Source organism: Benincasa hispida, unplaced genomic scaffold, assembly GCF_027475165.1.
Source record: "Benincasa hispida cultivar pf3 unplaced genomic scaffold, pf3_genome.v1.1 HicScf1004, whole genome shotgun sequence".
Lineage (NCBI taxonomy): Eukaryota > Viridiplantae > Streptophyta > Magnoliopsida > Cucurbitales > Cucurbitaceae > Benincasa > Benincasa hispida.
In genome coordinates, this window is record NW_028325306.1 from 10,088 (window position 1) to 16,535 (window position 6,448).

Consider the following 6,448-nt stretch of genomic DNA (forward strand, 5'->3'; position numbering starts at 1 on the left):
ATACGCTCGATCTCTGGGTCAACTTCAAATTATGGATCAGTTCCAGTACTCATAAACCGTCAGTCTGTTCTTCGCGTTAAACAGACAGTATAAGATCTGTCCTGCAAAATACCACAAAAGTACTCAACATAATCGTTACCAATCCCCAACAACGACGCCATAAACTTGGTACGCTAAAGATTTATCTTACAGCATGTGAACAAACATGAATGAATGAATGAATCTTGCAAGCTTATGTTGCCATAAACTTGATGACATAGAAATGGAATGTAGATGGAATGTTATGCTGTGTTATCGCTTATGCACACTACTTCTAAATAGGCGTTGTTAATGATAGGCTTGTAGTATGCGATAGAGTAATGCGTGTCACAAGTTTCCTTGCACTGAAACAAGTATAATTCCAACGCAAGTTTCTCAGAATAATTTGAGGTCGAAAACAGGGATTGTTTTCGTTAATGTTACTTTTGTGATACGTACGACCGGTACAATTAATAAAGAATTAGTTTATACAAGAATATAAAGTGCGATGAAAATAAAATTGCGTTGCATTGAAAATAAAATCCTAAACTAATATGATACAAGATACAAAAGACATGATTCATAGAGAAAATGGATTATGGATGAATGGAAATAAACAGAAAGATGACAATGAAAATAACCATAACATTTAATACTAAGATTAAGCGTTCGATACATGGTGTGAATGAAAGATTAAGAAGATGAATACAAGTGATGAAATAGATATTAGAAACAAATACAGTAAAGTGTCAACGTCTTGACATAGATCGTGGGCGGAGGTTTTGCTTGTTAGCGTGTGGAAGTAATGGGGAGGAGAGCTTCCTTCCCAGGCTTGCTCTTCTGGAAGAAGTGACCTTCATACAGAGCTTCAACGAGGGGGATCAGAAGGATTTTTACCTGGAGACTCACCTCTCGACCTTGTCTCTTGATTATCCCAGATCCACTCTGGAAATCGCTTCAGACCAGTCTCTCTCTTAGATCAGTATATACACGTCTCTATGTATTCAAGTATATCTTTCAGTGAATTTGCAGAAGCTATTTATAGGTGAAGCTTAGCTCTTTGACTTCGTGGTCCCCACTTTATGGTTATGGTAGTTCTTGAAATGGCGGAGAGAATATTCCTTCCGTTACGCAATCAACCTGTCAGAAATGCACAACCGAAAGCTGTACATTTGCCAGAATCCTCCGCAAATGCGTTGCTCTTTACATCCTCGATCGATCGCCGCATGCGGTGTTATTTTTTATTACCGCATGCGGTTGAAATTGCGTTGATCGCTAAGCCCTTGATCGATTGTCGCATGCGCCGTCATTGCGTTGATCATCTCTTCATTCCTGAATGATGGGCGCAATGCGACGTAGATGCGTTGTTTCTTTTTATCTTTGAGCCATTAACGCATGCGGTGATTGATTTCCTGCAAAACAGAAATTAAAATACTCTATTCTACCATCACAATGGTGTTAGTGGTGTATCGACGACATTTTATAATTCTCACATTTCTTAGCCAATTTCTATACTATCGACGCAACTTTTCTTTCTTTTTACCGCAATATCTAAATAAAACAGTATAAATAACTTGTATTTCTACAAATTATCACCTCCCTTCAGAAAGTGTTTGCATGGGTCAATACAAAGGGGAACTAGCAAACTATTCATAGTAGATGGGAGAAGGATGTGTGTCAACGTATCCTATGGTCTCCTTCAATAGGTTGCACTGTGAGATTCCTATGATCTTTCTGCGTGTCATCTTAAAGCAATCACCCATTCGAAGGGTCTGATCATAGGATTCGGAACAACGCAAACTCCAGTAGTTGATAGTGTTTCTTAGGTTAATCTTCAACAGTTGCCTTTCCTTATGCTAGCCTGTTGAAACGTACCTCTGGGATCCAAAAATGGTAAGGTCACACTTATGGGTTGAATTAAGCTCGTTAATGAATCCTTGGTCAAAAAAAGGTAGCTAAGAATTATAGGAATAAAGTTTATTCTAGTACTAGTAATTAGTTGAGATTGCCTTAATTCAGAAGAGGGGGTAGTTGATTACGGTTCTTTGGTTGCTTGTATTTTGCTGAATTGATTAGATACTTGCATTTTGTGTGATGAGTTAACTTATTTATAAATATAGCAAAATGTCACTGTACATCAGCGATAGACTGCGATAGACATCTATCCCGGTCTATCGACATCTATCACTATCAGTGGCATTGCGGTCTATCGTGGTCTATCATTGATAGATAATGACATTTTGCTATATTTGAAAATATTTTTAGTAGTTTTACCATTTAAAACTACCCTATAAATTTCATTATATTTTACACACTTCTCCTTAAAATTGTTTTTCAGCAAAAGTCAAAAGTTAACATTTATAATCCCCAAATAAGATTGTCATTACTCATTACCATCACAATGCATCCATCAGGCTACCACTACTAGTCAAAAGCAATAATTTTCTGAATTACGGATTTACCTATAATAATCCTAGAGAATCACAGGCTACAAAAGTAATCGAACATTGAGTAACAGACAAAGGGTTGAGGCTGACGTAGAGAAGATACGTGTCAATCCAATATCTTAGCCTTTTATCAAGGAGATGTTCGCTTATTTACCAGGCCAATCCATGATGGTTTCTTCAAATATTATTATGAAATAAATAGCTACACAAATCCGTGGGGTTTGGTTAAGGAGGATATCTTCCTTTAGTTCTTGTTTTTCATGATTAATAAAATCTTTTCTTATTTAAAAAGTAAAATACAAAATAAGCATCCATGATTCTAGACAAGATTCAAGAATCAAAAAGCATGCACATTCAAGTTTACTGTGAACTATAACTTCAAATGATACTCGGTAGTTGGTACATCGTACATGCATGTCCAAAAGAGAAGTCGTAGATTAACTTTTTGAACATGAAAATATAAGGGAAAAGGCCACAGCATTTGGAAATTAGTCCAGGGTTGATCAACTTACTGTCCAACCAATATTTTACTGATAGCATTTCCAACAGCAATTTGATGATAATCTGCGAAACATATGCAAGGAAACTAGACTACTGAATTAAGAAAAAATAAAAGCTCTAGAAGAGACCTGTGCGGCCTCTTTATCAAAATAGCGACCACTGCCTCCTAAAACCAACAGCCCATTTTTGTAATCCCCTGGTGGCAAGGAATTGAACAATGCCTGCAGACACAAAATGCTAATGTAACACAAGCTTCAAAACTCATGCTGAGATCACATAAATTATTAACATTGCCCATAGAAGGCAAACATCCAAACCTGGATCCAATTGGCAAGGTAATTCTCCTGCTCAAATACTTTCGTAAATTAACAAAAAGTGAGTTGTGAAGGCATCGACACCACCAAAAACCCAAGAAAAATGACAAAGGATGGGGATAAATTTAATAAGCACTTTTTTTAAACAGAAACGAGTCTCTTCATTGAATTAATGAATTGAGACTAATGCTCAAAGTACGAGATCGATACAAAGAGCAGTAAAAGATTGGATCAAGAGGTGTGCCAGGACATCTCAACTAGGTTGACACCCCCTTAGTACCCTCATCATCTCCTTACACAGAAATCAAACATAGTTCGTTGTTAACCAAAATACTCGAATACAAAAACAAAAGATAATCCCAAAATTACAACAGAACAAACCTGTGCAAGGACCAACTGAAAACAATTCAAAAATCAAAGAAAGGACTAACTAAAGATAAAGACTAATAATATTGACCATGAGAGACTAACTACAATTCAACCTGAAATACATTAACGAACTAATAATATTGACCATGAGAGACTAACTACAATTCGATACAAAGAGCATGAAAGGACTAACTACAATTCAACCTCAAGGCTGCTGAGTTTATAAACTTAATAAGCACTTCAAGGCTGAATTTTGAAAACAAGAACAGCAATGGCTCATTTGACCAAAAGTCATTTTCGCAACGTTGAACAACCACACCAGATGCCACAAGTTCATCCACATTATCAATACATTAACGAACTAGCTTCATAATAGGAACTTCTGATGCTCATACACAAATACATTATATAGAATTTCATTCTTCCCTCCTTCAGTTTCTTCTTCTTTTATAAAAATAAAATAATCACTAATTACTCGAAAATCGAAATCAAATACGAATATCCCAAAAAATAGTAGAACAATTTAAATGAAAAGAAATAGAGAGAGAAAAAACACCTTCTTCTGGAGACCACTGGTTCCAGTTTTCTATCCTTCAATCGGCTTTGTCGGAATCAAATCAATCTGAAAATCCAATATACACATCATGTAATCGACATAAACAATAATAGGAAACACAAACACAGTACACAATCGAAGAACCAAAAGAAATTCTTCTCATCTAGCAACCACAAATTAGAATGATAACAATCCAAATCACATAATACAGTAATAAAACAAAGAATAAGCACAAATTCAGAAAGAGATGAACAAAGAAAGTGAATGGAGCCTTGGAAGAGGAGCGGCGGCACAGTTACCTTGATACCTTGAGATAGATAGAATCATTAAACAATAAAATCCATGGATAAATATGTATGTCATAATTTTTAAATCTATAAACCAGAAAGATAGAAATGTAATTAAATACACCTTCAATACCTTGATGTCACTGCCTGTCATACACCTTTTATCACTAAAAAAGAATGGTCATCCATCGTTCATCCTTCTTCCTTCTATCCCCACGACGCAAAGCTGAACAATGAATGCAAATTTTATGATTTAAGAGATATTGAAAAGTGTTCAAATTGAAGTCGTCATTAATTGTAAGTAGCATCAAGACCGTGTATTCTGTTAGCCAAAATATTATTTGCAGTGACAAAACTGACTTCTCTTTTGTATGCAATACTCCTCCCATTGCATTAACTAACTTCCCTGGCTCACTCTCTCAACCTACTGATAGTTTGAAGTTAATTTCCACAGAAAGGCCTTCCTGCAGTTAAAAAGTTCCACATAGTGACCTTTCTCGAATGAAATGTTTTGAGTTTTGCAACAGAATGAACCTCTATCAATAGTTCCCAAAACTATAGGACAAAACTTAAGATGTACAAAGGCCAGACCAAAGAATCCAAAATATTATGTCAACCCAATTCAAGAAACAAGGGTTTTGGGGATTTTGATAATATTACCTTCGAGGCAATAAATACCCTGTGGACAGCCAAGCCCTAGCCCTCCAGAAGATCATATATTTCTTCGTTACTGATCTTCAGCACCGCAACTTATACAAGCATCCCGATGTTCAGCCGCTCGCCACCACCTGCTCCGACGATAGTGGCGACTTCACTTTCTTCGTCGCCTAAAATGTCCTTCAGCGACCGATACACAATCCCCGATGATTCTCACAGCCAAACATCGTGTCTCTTGCTGGCACCGGAGGGGCCGTACGTCATAATCGTACATTTCTCACCCAACTCAACACATCCTCGCTTCGACGCGCAAAATTTCATGAATACTGAAATCCATGTACTCGAAATCGATACGAACCAGAACGTTCTGACCATCGGGATTAATCTGCAGAATCGAAATCGGTTTATCTTTCCAGTCTGGATAGTCTTGGATCCTGCCGATTCCTTCAACCGGATGCACCGATTGGGAGTTTTTAACGGCAGAATTGGGGAAAGGAGATGAATGTGCCCGTAAATGAAGACCATACCGAAACTCTGTTCTCTTTCTTCTCTCTCTACATTGCCGTTGCGCTTTATCATACACACAAGAGATTTATCAATTCTCACTGTTACAAACATAAATTTGTTAGAGAGAGAGTCTGAACCAAAGAAGAGGCAAAACAGTCAGCTATCATCGACTTACTGTCGGGATCCTCCGCCAGAACGTCCTCGACCTAAGAGGATCGGTTGCATGTCCAGCATTATTCATCTTCTCTCCAAGTACCAAAACTGCCACAAGAAATCCCTCACATTTGGTTCGTTCAATTACTCTAATTCTCTTTCACTTTCCTTTCAATCCATTTTTTCCACTACTTTCTTCAGCCATTCAAGTCGATCGAAAACAGTATCAAAGCTAAGTCTCGATCGCCGGTATATCTCCGGCTACCCCGCTGCCAGAGACAACGAACGTCACGAAATGACGATAAAGAAGGAAGAAGATCCAAGGTTGATTTCGACCGGAGAAAAGGGTTGGGGTTTGAACCCTTTTTTTTTTCAAACGTCAAATTGGTCCTTTTCACGCCTACGACCTACCATTTAAAAACGTTTTTTTTTTTCCTTTTTCTCTTTTTTCTTCTAATTCATTCAAATAATTAACCTTCAAATCATTTAAAAAAATAAATGCAACGGTAAAATTAGAAGAGACCTCCTAGCTGGGCTAGTCACTCCTACCCGGCCGCAAAACCGGACTAGATGGTGGCACGTGTCAAATCCTTTTCATTCTTACTGACAAATGATAAGAATAACCTCTAAAAAAAAAAG

General features: G+C 37.3%; 1 long non-coding RNA gene across 3 annotated transcripts; it reads right to left on the minus strand.

The window, feature by feature from the left end:
- Window positions 1–2,762: 2,762 nt before the first annotated feature.
- Window positions 2,763–6,205, minus strand: LOC150031671 (uncharacterized). 3 transcript variants are annotated; one of them, XR_016525664.1, is made up of 6 exons: window positions 5,832–6,205; window positions 5,153–5,754; window positions 4,807–4,956; window positions 4,626–4,718; window positions 4,206–4,271; window positions 2,763–3,187 (listed from the first exon to the last, which is right to left on the minus strand). It is a non-coding gene; the product is annotated as an uncharacterized LOC150031671 (long non-coding RNA). The 3 variants fall into 3 exon arrangements; XR_016525662.1 differs by having other exon boundaries at window positions 5,153–6,205; XR_016525663.1 differs by lacking the exon at window positions 4,807–4,956 and having other exon boundaries at window positions 5,153–6,205.
- Window positions 6,206–6,448: the final 243 nt, after the last annotated feature.